This window comes from Lycium ferocissimum, chromosome 4 (genome assembly GCF_029784015.1).
Source record: "Lycium ferocissimum isolate CSIRO_LF1 chromosome 4, AGI_CSIRO_Lferr_CH_V1, whole genome shotgun sequence".
Taxonomy (NCBI): Eukaryota; Viridiplantae; Streptophyta; class Magnoliopsida; order Solanales; family Solanaceae; genus Lycium; species Lycium ferocissimum.
Genome location: NC_081345.1, coordinates 72,078,554 through 72,094,346, shown reverse-complemented (window position 1 = coordinate 72,094,346; position 15,793 = coordinate 72,078,554).

Genomic DNA, 15,793 nt, shown 5'->3' with positions numbered 1-15,793 from the left:
GGAAACTTATCAAATATTAAATCCCAATTACCACAATACATCTAGTACATCCCACATCACCACAATCACATAGTCAAGTACACCACAGGTCAATCATTGCGTAAATAACGGTGACAAGCCCACATAATCAGAAATTATACCAACCTAATTGGATCACCACTCCACACCATGCCTAAAGTCCTATCATGCTTTCCCCATCAATAATACGTAACACATGTGAATCGCTAATCAAAGTCTAACAAAGGTAAGCCATAACCTACCTCGATTACCGAACACGAGCCTGAAATCATCAAACTTAGGCTTTCCACTTCTGGATGGCCTCTAAACGCTCAAAGTCTAATAATTAAATGATCTACATAAGACTACGAATCTAACGATATATATATTTCTATACTTTCAAAAAAAAAAATAACCCTAAAAGAGTCCCCGAGCCCACAAGGGTAAAATGGGAAACTATGAGATGAAAAAGGTCAATCCAAAGTTCAAGAAGTCCAATCACCAATTACCAATATCAATTAGTCCTCAATTGGCATTAATTTCGTCAGATAAGGAAAACCTCCAAATTTCATATATTCAAACCCTAGAATTTAGGAAGAGATTCAACTTAATATCTAATTCCCCAATGATTAGAAGCCTAGAATCTAAGAAATCTCCTCATAAAACTGATTAGAGTAGCAAAGGAATCATAGAAGAAATTTAGGATTCCTAACCCGTCTTCCCCAATCTAATTCATGAAACTAGCATGGAATCTAATCTTGAACCATAAATAAATCACAAGATAAAGCAAAGGAACTTACCCCAAGATGATTGCACCCAAAAGCTCTTCAGAATTGCCCATAATACTCTCTAGGTTAGGAATTTAGTGAATGGGAAGAATGGTTCGAAGTTGGGAAATAAAAAGGAAAGTTTCTGCTTAGCGATGTCCGCATCCGCCGACACCTTGTCCCCTGATGCTTACTCGCCTCCGTGCGGAAGACTTCGTAACCACGGCGTCACTTAAATAGTTAGCACATTGCATCTGCAGGCCAAGTCACGCATAGGCAGACTCACAGATGCGAAACCACACCGCGTGCCGAGACATCGACACCAAAGAAAATATAATTTTTCACCAAGTTCGACCCAAAACCCGACACTTATCTGAGACCCCTAAGATACATACCAGACATGCATACAAACATAAAAACATGCTATGAATCCATCCGTTCCCTCAGAATTCCAAACGGATGTCTTTTTGACTCGGTCAACCCCAAAACCCCTAAAATCAAGTTTCCAACCAAAGACCCAAAACACTCCCGAGTGCCTCGGGAACTCAACCAATCACACCATCAAGTTATAAATGACTTTTCAAACCCCATGGAATAGACGAAATTTTCGAAAAGGTTTGTTTACTCAAAAGTTAACGATTGGTCAATAGTTTTTTTGCTTTAAGCCTCTAGTTCGTTCAAGACTAATCTGAATCACCTTGGAAATCATGCTACCTATCCATATGAGTCAAACATGCACTAATGGAGCTAAGGGAAGGGTTAACATGGTTAAAAGGATCAAAAAGACTAAACAACCACACGGGTCGTTACAATCCCCTATTCCACTTATAGTTGTTCCTCGAGCCCTTTATGCCGTTTGATAGTTTTCTTTATGAGGCAAACCATTCTACCTTTTCCCTCTAGTGAGCCTTTTATGTTTGAGGATTCTAATCACCAATCTCTTATTTTTCTCTCACGTAGGCCCTTTGAGCCCTGATCAAGGAGTGGCTTTAGGAACCCAAATAAATTTGAGTCCCCGCTTATAGGATAACGAGTGGATCAGCTATTTTTTGGTCCATACAGGTAGCTTGTTCTCCTTTTAGGAAGGATAAGGTCATTTATTTTTCCACTTGTTTTTGTGAGGTGGATTTGTCTCGTCTTTTTTTACCTTCTTCTATGCTTCCTTTTAGGACACTTTCGTCTATCATATTTGTTACACCTCAAAATTTTGGGCTGCTGAGCGGTGAATAGACTAATGTAAGTTAAGGTGTATATGATATCCCTACAAGTAAGAAGGGATAATTAATGATTCTAATTAAGATTCCAAAGACATTTGAGAAGAGAGCAGAAAGCTTGATGGAGAAAGTCAAGGTAGAGAATATCTTACCCCGAATACAAACATACCAGTAGGTATTCCTGGTGATTTACGGGGTTAGAAGTTGAACAAATTGAATCGACGCAATTTGAGTGGATTCAAGAAATTTCGTCACCAGTCAGTGCCCGCGGGCCGTCAACATGTCGATGGACCGTCACTGTACACCGTCAACACGTTCCTGCAAACTGAAATCTATAGGCACAAGTCCACAGACCAAGTTGACGGACTGTGGACGTGTCGACGGGACCGTCAACCCGGCTGTCAACCCGCCTCGCTAGAATTTTCTGGTTCCAGCTATTAATAAACGATCCTTGTACATAATTTTCACATTTCACCTTCTCTCCAAGTCTTGAAAGCTCTAGAATATTCCCCACATCATATTGTCACAAATCCAAGAGGAATCAAAGATTAAACACCAAGAATTAGTAGAATCAAGTGCAAGGATGCTCTCTAGGGTTTGTGGAAACCAAAAATCTCTTTGATGTTGAAGTGGGGTTTTCCTCCAAGTGAGGTATTTTCATCCAAAGTCCATCTCTACACCATCAAAGGTGAGTTTCATGTTCATTACACGTTATTAAGAGTATTGAGGGGTTGAATGACTTGGATTAGGAAAGAAATAGAATACGAAGCTTAAATGTGGAAATAGTGGTATTCTCGAATAGAACTTGATATGAATCATAGTTCTTGATATGCTATGAGTATAATCTTGTTATGAATGATATTAAGAATGTTGAAGAAGTATTATATATGAATGAATATGATGTTGTGTTGTAGCTAGGGTTGTGGATGACCTTGAAAGGGGATTTTGAGAATTGGATAATGCTTAACTTGGTGAAGATTATTGATTATGGTATTATGGGTGTTGTCATTGATGTTTGGGAATTGTTTATTGTATGGGGAAAGTTGTAGAAACAAAGAAAATGTTGTCCAATTTTCATTAGCTCCGAGTCATCTAGCTTAGACCTAAGTATGCTTCTAATAATTTAATGTAGTACGAATTTCCTTGAATGTAGAATCGTGAGCTTCGAAGGAAAGCGTTAGTCGATAGAGTTAAGGAGACATAAAGGTATGTAAGGTTAGCCCCTTTCTTTCTTAAAGGCATGATTCTTATATTCCACCTTCCATGCATTCCATGACCTTCTTACATTCCAAGAGTCGAACGTTTAAGGTTGTTACGAGTTCCTTATGATAATGATGATGATTCTACTTCTAAAGGCTTCATGGTTCGTAAATTGATGCTTTTATAAGATTTATGATCCTACCCTACGTCCTCCTTGATGACTATTCACCGTTGTTAGCCTCACCTTACGTCATTAGTCCCTTCAAGGTGAGACATGAAGATTATGATTGTTTCATAATATAATCGGAGGCTACCGACCTTACGTCACTCCGATAGAGTTATAACTTTTAATTGAGCTCTCATGCATGCTATTTATATTATATGATGTACATGGCTATATCTATATGAATATATGGGATATGGGAAGAAGGGCCAGGCGCTATATACGCAGTACCACAAAATTAGCTGGGATATTCTGATATCGTCCCAGACGCGAGATGCCCGGACGCGGGATATATGGATAAATGGATCGCATCGTTTGTTCCACGGCAATGTATTTATATAGATATGTGATGAATGTATGGATAAATAGATCGGGCCATTCGTTTCACGACAATGTATATATATAGATATGTGATGAATGTATGGATAAATGGATTGGGCCGTTCGTTCCGCGACAATATATATATATATATATATATATATGTGTGTGATGAATGTAGGGATAAATGGATTGGGTTGTACGTTCCGCAGCAATACATTATGTGATATGATTTTGTTTATTATATAAGTTAGCATGCATGACCCCGCCTTGAGAGGCGATCAGTACAGGTCATATCTCTATCTTAAGCTCTCGTATTTCATTATCATGTTATTGTATATGCCTTACATACTCAGTACATTGTTCGTATTGTCATCCCGTTTTTATTGTCACGCCCCAAAACCCTCCCTAGACGTGACCGGCATCCGACATCATGAACAACATCGGAAGAACCTAAACAACACGATAATAATACTTGAACCCGCCAGGTTCAATAATCGCCTCCAACAGTTTATAAAATAAATGTAATAAATCATGAATATATTAACTAAATTAGAGGAAGTCTTTATAATTTAAATAATTCACCCAAAACATGATAGTGTGCCTGAAAGAATTAAATGACAACTCTTCTTCTACCCACGTTCGAATGTATACTAAGGAGCTTCGAAGAATAAGGAATAAATGTCTAACCCATCGGGACGTAGCCCGGAAACTCGAATAAATAAAGGGAATTAAATAAATAGAGTGTCCCACGAATGAATGTGTGGGCTCACCAAATCAGTAGCAACAGCAAGTCCTTCCTAAACGCCTGGAGTATCAAGAACCTGCTCTTCTCCGTTACCTAACATACCAACAAAAACAACAATGGTATGCCTAAGTACTTCGTACTCAAAGGAGTGCCTCGGGGACAATAAGTAATAAGAAAATAGAGTACATAATACATAAAGAAATTAGTCCTGAAAATGATGTGAACCCAATGTAAGAACGATTATTCAACATGTATCTCAATAATAAGGATCAAAACCAATTATAAAGCCTCTTGTCAAGTTACACCTTCAAATATGCCTTTTAAATCAATTAAGATAGTCATCAACAATTCCATAAGAGAATAAGAATGTCACACATGCCAATACAGGCCTAAGAATCAAGCATACCGCAAGATAGCGCACCACACCGGAACATATAATTCTCGGTGGATATGTCACAACCTACTTTCCGATAGGGCATGATGGGCACCCGACCCTTACCTAGGGCCGAGCGAACCCGCTTACTTTCGTAATGCTCATAATCATACTAGGCTCGCAAAACATAACATAAGCACATAGTGAAAAAATTTTCCGAAAGCAAACATGCCTTTCATTTTTTTTTTCAAATCAAATAAAGTCTGCAATCGTATGAAATCTGCAATATAATGCATAACAATACATCGGCTTATATAGCCGCTTGCAAAACAAATCTGACATATCATGCTCTCGACACTGCCTGCAAAGTCTCTAACATAACCCCAAATATCACAACTTTAACACTCTGACTCGGCAAAGACTCCGGGAGAGAATGGAGCTCGCCAATCCAGCTGGAATATCTTCTGCTAACATCACTTACTCATCTGTGGGTACCTGCACGGCATGAAACGCAGCCCCCACGAAGAAAGGGGGTCAGTACGGAATATGTACTGAGTATGCAAAGCAGGAAGTACAGAAAAAGAAGTCATAACCGAAGCCAGGGGTACAGAAAATGAGCGTAATAGCCAGAATACCAAAGTGCTCGCATCCGACATACAAATCATACCTAAGAGGTGCAGAAGACAAATATGATAACCAAAATGCCAAAATACTTACTTAACTCTCTTTTGAAAATCATTCCTGTCTCACATATACGGAAAATCGAACATATCATATGGCTGACCTTAACCGACTGATCATAATCCAGACTGTCCAAAATCACATATCATATGCACACATATCGCGTCCCGACCCTCTAGTGAGGGACTCAAAGAAATAAGATCATCTCATCATATTATCACATATCATATCACACATACACATACCACGGCCAAAAATCCAGCGGGAATATCACATACACACATACCGCGGCCAAGAATCCAAATGCAATATCACATATACACATACCGCGGCCAAGAATCCAAATAATATCACATATACACATATCATCAAGCCAAGAATCCAATGTCATGTCACAAATGCCGCTGGGTCAAGTATCCAAATGGACAATATCACACATACACATACCTGCGGCTAAGAATCTAGTGGTCATGTCACACCATGTCAAGTATCCAAATGACAATATCACACATACCGGCCGGACTCGCGAAAATGTAACAACAGAATGCACGAGTTAATCACAAGTAACCAAATACAAGCCTAAAACATTTACAAAGACTTAATAGGTTATTCGAAACGAACCATCATTTACAAAGCCAAAAACAAGAGTTAAATCAGATTTTCTTCCGAACGTCACGCGGGAACATATCAAACCGAACTTCAGAAACCGTAGTTACGTATCAAAATCACGTACATAAAAATCCTTATTTCAGACTCAACAGATAAACAAGTAATCATACTCGGGGGTCGGAAAAGATAGTCATATTGAATTCTTTCAAAAGCCATCAGAATTATATAGAAGAAGATCGCGGGACCCACGGACGAGCGTCAGCCCCATCCGGGCCCGCCTACGAAAATCATGGTCATCATATGTTACCGAATCATTATTACAAACTCAAAAGATAAGTAAACTGATCGTACTTGAAATCGGAATAATAGTCATATCACATCCTTCCAAAAATCGTCAGAAGTACAGAAGAAAAGTCGCGGGGCCCACGGAGGGGTGTCGACTCAAGTCGGGCCCGCCCATAAAAATCATAGTTATTATACTCGTCATAGAACCATTTACGAGCATATCAAGGCCATCCGGTTTTGTTTGTGAAAGTTACGGACGTTCATAGTTTTCGAAACCATTTAGGAACCAAACTCTTCTTTTTTTTTTTTTTTTAAAACAAACTTTTATGCAACTTTTGAGATATAGTCACACAAAAAACATAAGACCCTTTCGGAACAAACCATTTACATAGCATTTCAAATCCAATCGTATCAAAATGCGAACATCAAGAAACGAGTGTGAATCATAAACATGTTCGGAATTTCAGAATAGAGTTACCCCCAAGGCTTATAACATATCATACCTTACTCATATCTAGGACATGCCAAACAAAGGAAAGGCAAGCTTTACATACCTTGGTTGCTTCCTAAGCTAATCCAAACTCAAGTCTTGGCTTCTCAAAATCTACAACATGTCATTAGACACCAAACATTAGTCATAGGCACCTCGGAATCCCATTTTAAACTCGCATTTTATTTACAGAAATTTGGGCAAAGATTTCCCCTGTAAATTCAACACCCCGAGAATTTAACTCGGCCAAATCAACAACAACCAAACCAACAACCATACCAACAATATCCATAAGTGATTCAAAACTCATTCTAACATTAATAATTCCTTTCTATACAATTCGACAATATTCCATTTTCATTCAACTCAACCGCATACGATCAAACCAACATCAATATTCATACGCTCAAGTACTAATCCAATCCACTTAAACAAGATTCAAGAACGCTTCGGACAAACCACAAAATATTCAAACAATCCAAACAATGCACCATGGAACCCGAAACCTTCCAACCTCCAAGAAAACACAACAACGCATTTTTTTTTCTTCCAAATTCATATACTACATCAACAATCTACATGTTAACAACTTCATTTTCATAATTACAATAAATTGCATTAAAATCGCACTAACATCCAATTCAGCCCATATGGTTACCATTTCAACTGATCATTAAACATTCATTTTCATCATATAATCCACAACAATCATCAACTAAAACACTAAATAAAATTAGTCCATCTTGTCCCACCAAAACAAATTCATTACACGGCCACACACCATCATTCATATTTTCTTGAACTTCCTTCATTTCTACACACTACAACAACACACAAGTATGCTCAACACAATTAACTCATCATTCCTACACACTACTACATACACACGGCCAACACCTCAACATGCCATATTTCATGAATTTCCTCCATTTCCACATTTCACAACATGCACAAACACCTATAAAACATGTAAAGAAGATTGAATCTCACCTTTTTCCACCATGTTCTCCCACTGCTAGAATTGGTGATTTGCGACAACGAGCGGTTTCCTTATTCCAACAACTACTCCATGTTGATTAGGGCCCTCCAATTAGTAGAAAAACTAGAACAAAATAATTTTTTGAAGAAGAATTTTGGTCTCCCCTTTTTCCCTCTCATGGCCGAATGGCCTTACCTTGGCTTCTCCAAGGTTCTTGATTTTTCTATAAGGTGAAGATGATGAGCATGACTTAATTAGTCATCTTATCATACTTATATAATTCATCCACATGGCCCTATGGCCCACACACACACATGGCCACATATGGCCATTTTCATGAATTAATAAGTTTCCAAAATTTCACTTCTAGCCCTCAATTTTCATGAAATGCTTAACTTTTCATAATTCACTTTTGACCCCAAATTTTTCTTATTCCAATTTTACCCTTAACATTCCATGCCAATAAAAAGATGAATACACAACTTGTGCATTGAAACAAAAATCAACAAAAACCAAAAATTATCCATAACTCGTCGCAACCAACTTAATATATTCCAACGTACAAAGTACAGGGTATAACATCCTTTCCCCCTTTAGAACATTCGTCCTCGAATGTTCAACTAGCCGTATGGGGTCTTAAGGATCTCGGGGGGTTTTCCTTTATTACCATAGCATGCAATCCCGTTCACCAAATATTCCCAAGCGCTACTCAAACTTACCCCAATACTAAAGCCGTGATGCACTTTCTTTCTCTTCACCGGTCTAATCCGCCTCGTTCTACGCGACTTCTTGAGGTTTCTGCCCACTCTACATACTCTAATTTCCCTTAGGCCACTCTAGCTCCGCATTTGCTTCTTATGTCTGAATTTATAAAACTTTCAGAAAACTTCCCAGGGGGTCACCCATCCCAAAATTGCTTTCGCTCCAAAGACGCTTAACTTTGAATTTCTGATGAAATACGATGCTGTAATGCTAATATAATCGCGTCTACCTTACCACATGACCTTCAAAGACATAATCTGGAGTAATTGGAAGCCTTTACAGATTTCAACACGCCCTCATAACATAATTAGTATTTTAGCCCTCCTTACTCTTGTCTTACTCATACTATTACTTCTTTCCTGAGGTCAGCCATACTCGCAACTTACTCAAATCTTACCATTACGGTGGACACGACCTTTCAAGTCGGATTACAAATCCACATCTCATTTTCTCATTATTTCTGGGAAAATTTCGTCAGAGTTTCCTCTATATTTCTTACTATCTCAAAACCTGTACCCAGGAAATACCAACAATGCCTCACAGGGCCAAAATACATATATACATATCATATCATATCGCAGTACCACACAGGCTCCCAATATCATCAACAAGACAAAAATGATAAACATACCTCGTATGCCCAACTCAAACGGCACCGTTACACTTTCTTGTTTACTTTCCCCCTTTAGTCTTTAACTCGTATTTCAATCGCAACCGCAATATCTTTTCCAACATATATCTTTCATACCTTTGCTTACCTGCGTACTTTGTGACTTCCAACATCATCAATCCCTTTCTTCTATCGCTGCCATTATTCTGCTGAAATCAAAGATTAGCGCAAGAAATCTCATTTCCTATAACTTGGCTCTATGGCACGATCTCAGATGTGAAAGAAGAGTAACCACCCTAAATGCCCCGTAGCCTCTTGTTTATAAATGTGGCGCGCAACACACCATAAACAAGACTCTACTTGACACGACTTTGCAGACAACCCCTAGGACGAACTGCTCTGATACCAATTTGTCACACCCTACTTTCCGATAGGGCATGATGGGCACCCGACCCTTACCTAGGGACGAGCGAACCCGCTTAATTTCGTAATACTCATAATCATACTGGGCCCACAAAACATAACATAAGCACATAGTGAAAAAAAAATTCCGAAAGCAAACATGCCTTTCATTTTTTTTTCAAATCAAATAAAGCCTGCAATCGTACGAAATCTGCAATATAATGCATAACAATACATCGGCTTATATAGCCGCTTAAAACAAAAATCGACATATCATGCTTCGACACGCCCGCAAAGTCTCTAACATAACCCCGTATATCACAACTTTAACACTCGACTCGGCAAAGACTCCTCGGAGAGAATGGAGCTCGCCAATCCAAATTGAATATCTTCGCTAACATCACTTACTCATCTCGGGTACCGCGCGGCATGAAACGCAGCCCCCCGAAGAGCGGGGTCAAGACGAAATATATGTACCGAGTATGCAAAGTAGGAAGTACGGAAAACGAAGTCATAACCGAAGTCGTGGGTACGTAAAATGAGCGTAATAGCCAGAATACCAAAGTGCTCGCATCCGACATACAAATCATACCTAAGAGGTGCAGAAGACAAATATGATAACCAAAATGCCAAAATACTTACTTCACTCTCTTTTGAAAAACATTCCTGTCTCACATATACGGAAAATCGAACATATCATATGAGCTGACCGTAACCGACTGATCATAATCCAGACTGTCCAAAATCACATATCATATGCACACATATCGCGTCCCGACCCTCTAGTGAGGGACTCAAAGAAATAAGATCATCTCATCACATTATCACATATCATATCACACATACACATACCGCGGCCAAAAATCCAGCGGCAATATCACATACACACATACCGCGGCCAAGAATCCAGCGGCAATATCACATATACACATACCGTGGCCAAGAATCCAGCGACAATATCACATATACACATATCGTGGCCAAGAATCCATATATATATCATGTCTCGCATGTCAAGTATCCAAATGGACAATATCACACATACACATGCCGCGGCCAAGAATCCGATCATGTCACGTCCCGCGATCAAGTATCCGACGGATAATATCACACATACCGGCCCGACTCGGCGAAAAATGTAACAACGTAACACACACAGCGTAATCACAAGTAACCAAATACAAAATTAAAACATTTACGAGACTTAATAGGTTATTCGAAACGAACCATCATTTACAAAGCAAAATAAGTAGTCAAATCGATTTTCTTCGAACGTCACGCGGAACATATCAAACCGAACTTCGGGAACCGTAGTTACGTATCAAAATCACGTACATAAAAATCCTTATTTCGTACCTCACCGATAAACAAGTAATCATACTCGGGGTCTTTAAAGATAGTCATATTGAATTCTTTTAAAAGCCATCGAATTATATAGAAGAAGATCGCGGACCCACGGACGAGCGTCACCCCATCCGGGCCCGCCTACGAAAATCATGGTCATCATATGTTACCGAATCATTATTACAAACTCAAAAGATAAGTAAACTGATCGTACTTGAAATCGGAATAATAGTCATGTCACATCCTTCCAAAAATCGTTAGAAGTACATAAGGAAAGTCGCGGGGCCCACGGAGGGTGTCGACTCAAGTCGGGCCCGCCCATAAAAATCATAGTTATTATACTCGTCATAGAACCATTTACGAGCATATCAAGGCCATCCGGTTTTGTTTGTGAAAGTTACGGACGTTCGTAGTTTTCGAAATCGTTTAGGAACCAAACTCTTCTCTCTCTTTTTTTTTAAAACAAACTTTTATGCCACTTTTGAGATATAGTCATACAAAAAACATAAGACCCTTTCGGAACAAACCATTTACATAGCATTTCAAATCCAATCGTATCAAAATGCGAACATCAAGAAACGAGTGTGAATCATAAACATGTTCGGAATTTCAGAATAGAGTTACCCCCAAGGCTCATAACATATCATACCTTACTCATATCTAGGACATGCCAAACAAAGGAAAGGTAAGCTTTACATACCTTGGTTGCTTCCTAAGCTAATCCAAACTCAAGTCTTGGCTTGTCAAAATCTACAACACGTCATTAGACACCAAACATTAGTCATAGGCACCTCGGAATCCCATTTTAAACTCGCATTTTATTTACAGAAATTTGGGCAGCATTTCCCCTGTAAATTCAACACCCCGAGAATTTAACTCGGCCAAATCAACAACAACCAAACCAACAACCATACCAACAATATCCATAAGTGATTCAAAACTCATTCTAACATTAATAATTCCTTTCTATACAATTCGACAATATTCCATTTTCATTCAACTCAACCGCATACGATCAAACCAACATCAATATTCATACGCTCAAGTACTAATCCAATCCACTTAAACAAGATTCAAGAACACTTCGACAAACCACAAAATATTCAAACAATCCAAACAATGCACCATGGAACCCGAAACCTTCCAACCTCCAAGAAAACACAACAACGCATTTTTTTTTTCTTCCAAATTCATATACTACATCAACAATCTACATGTTAAAAACTTCATTTTCATAATTACAATAAATTGCATTAAAATCGCACTAACATCCAATTCAGCCCATATGGTTACCATTTCAACTTGGATCATTAAACATTCATTTTCATCATATAATCCACAACAATCATCAACTAAAACACTAAATAAAATTAGTCCATCTTGTCCCACCAAAACAGCCCATTACACGGCCACACACCATCATTCATATTTTCTTGAACTTCCTTCATTTCTACACACTACAACAACACACAAGTATGCTCAACACAATTAACTCATCATTCCTACACACTACTACATACACACGGCCAACACCTCAACATGCCATATTTCATGAATTTCATCCATTTCCACATTTCACAACATGCACAAACACCTATAAAACATGTAAAGAAGATTGAATCTCACCTTTTTCCACCATGTTCTCCCACGGCTAGAATTGGTGATTTGCGACAACGAGCGGTTTCCTTATTCCAACAACTACTCCATGTTGATTAGGGCCCTCCAATTAGTAGAAAAACTAGAACAAAATAATTTTTTGAAGAAGAATTTTGGTCTCCCCTTTTTCCCTCTCATGGCCGAATGGCCCTACTTTCAAGCTTCTCCAAGGTTCTTGATTTTTCTATAAGGTGAAGATGATGAGCATGACTTAATTAGTCATCTTATCATACTTATATAATTCATCCACATGGCCCTATGTCCCACACACACACATGGCCACATATGGCCATTTTCATGAATTAATAAGTTTCCAAAATTTCACTTCTAGCCCTCAATTTTCATGAAATGCTTAACTTTCCATAATTCACTTTTGACACCAAATTTTCCTTATTCCAATTTTACCCTTTAACATTCCATGCCAATAAAAAGATGAATACACAACTTGTGCATTGAAACAAAAATCAACAAAAACCAAAAATTATCCATAACTCGTCGCAACCAACTTAATATATTCCAACGTACAAAGTACGGGGTATAACAGGCTATCCTTCCTCCCGAATAGCTAGGCATAAATCACACCAGACTATGTAGTACGTGGTGGTTATCCTTCCTCCCAAATAGCTAGGCATAAATCACACCCCGGGTAGTGAACCCAGCTGTCACGACCCAACCTCGCAGGCCGTGACTAGTGCCCGAGCTGGGCACTCGTACATATCTGTCAACTATAATCATACCATAGCAAACATGATAAGAACTTAAACATACGGAAAGGCGCGGTGTCGCATACATATATACAAATCGTACATAAGCCTGGGAACATTTAAAACACAAACACAATCCTAACAAAGGACTACCCACAATCCACACATATGTCTACGTACCTCTAAGAGTAATAACGAAATCATATGACGGGACAGGCCCCGCTGTACCCCTGAATAGACATAAACATATACAACAAAAGAGTCTGTACCAACATATGGGCTCCGGAACAAGGGAGCACTCCAAGATAGCTGGATGAGAATCCTAAGCCGGCGGATCACCAAAACGTTTATCCGTACCGGGCATGAAACGCATTCGAAGAAAGGGGTCGCATGAATATGTACCGAGCATGTAAAGCATGGAATACGAAAGAAACAGGATCATAACCGAACCGGCATTACAGAACAAGTATGATAACCGAAAATCAAATGACTTGCCTTAGAGACATATATCATGCATGTCAATATCATATCATCATGTCATCATATATATATACCGTACCCGGCCCTCTAGTGAGGGACTCGGTGAATGAGATCATCATATGCCATCCTGGCCGCCATCCCATATCATCACATCATCATACATATATATACATACCCGGCCTACAGTGAGGGACTCGGTGAATAATGCATGAACTGTGCACGAGTACATACCCGGCCCGGGACTCGGTGAAAGACATATTGAGGCTTGCACGAGCAGAGTAGTGAGAAATCATATGCACACACATCATCATTACAGACTCAATGGACAAGTAAGTAGTCGGCGCTCGAGAGTTAAAACGGAAATCATATTAAGTTCTTTCAAAAAAAAGTCGTTAGGACTATACAAAGGAAAATCTCGGGGCCCACGGATATGCATCAACCAATCCAGGCCCACCCATGAAAGTTAAAGTCATAATACGTTATAGAATCATTTACGAACATATCAAAGCAATCCGGTTTCGTCTAAGAAAGTTACTGTTATGTCCCGTATCTTTACATAAGGACATTATAAAGCTAAGTGCGACAAGTTACGGTGCAAAGCGGTTTTGGGGTTCCCGGTGAGGGTTTTCACCTCCCGATTTTGTTTCTATGCACAAGTTGCCTATAGATTTCATTTGGTATGGAAAGATTATTGGAGATTAAGGATTAATTAACCATAAGTGGGTTTATTAAGTGAGATTGGGAACAAAAATCTGCCCATTACTTTAAGCCATGTTTGGCGTGCATAGTAGTGCAATGGTCAAGGATTCTTGACCAAAATATTTAAGTGGGGCACTTGTCCAACACTTGCAATGCATATATAAGGTAAAAATCTGGTTCATTCCACATTTCACAATTCATTCTACACATTACAAGTTAGAGAAATATATTGATAGAGAGAAGCTCTCGGCTACAAGTCAAGGCCGAGAGTGAGGTGTTCCAAATTGCTCCAAAAATCTAGTTTCTCCATCAAATTAACTCCTCATCAAGTGCATATGAATGTGTAGTAGTTGTTTGAAAGAAGCAAGGAAGTGTAGCATGCCAAAAACATTGAGATTCGGCCAAGATTGAAGAGCAAGATCAAGGTAAGGATGATCATTTTTTTTCTCTCCATGTGTTGTGTGATGGTTTGAATATATAGATGGTGATTTCTATTGTTGGATTGTTGTGTGGTTGAAGTTGAGATGGCCGTGAGCTTAGGTGAAGCCATGCTTGGTTTTATTTTGCATGTATTGTGGATGAATTGAATGTATATCAATATATGAAAATGAACAAGAATTGTAAGAAGTTGTCGTATGGTCGTGCATGTTAGAATTGGGCTGTTTTCTTAAAGTTGAAATGAGCCGTGTGTTATAAGCTTATAGGAAAGAATGCTTAATCTTCTTGTACATTTATTGGGAACGGATTGAATGTGTTGTAGTATGAACAAATGGATGAAAATCATGAAGTTGTTGTGGTGGTGTTGAAGCCGTGTAGGGACCGTTTTAGGAGAAGTTATGGACTGTTTTGTGTCATGTTTTAATTGTTGTTGTTATGGACATTGTGGTATATTGTATGCCTTGTGTATATGTGAATTTAGGGGAAAAAGGAATGATTTAAGTGGAAGTATAGAAACAGTCCAAAACCGTGGACTCGTTTTGGTAAAAAGAAGGAATTAACTTGTCTTGAATGTTGTTTTGATTGTTGTAATTTCTATAAATTTGGAGTTCAAGTTGTTGTGGGCTGTTGTAGGAGTTAAGATGTTGCCAATATGATTTCTTGTGATTATACAAACATTGTTGCTAGACATCTTGTTGGCAGTTGGATGAAGTTGGAAGCTGCGAGTTATATAGTATACTGGTCGGACTGTTTTGAGTAATGTACGGGCTGTCCGGAATTCCCTCGTAATCTAATCGTAGTTTTGATATATCGT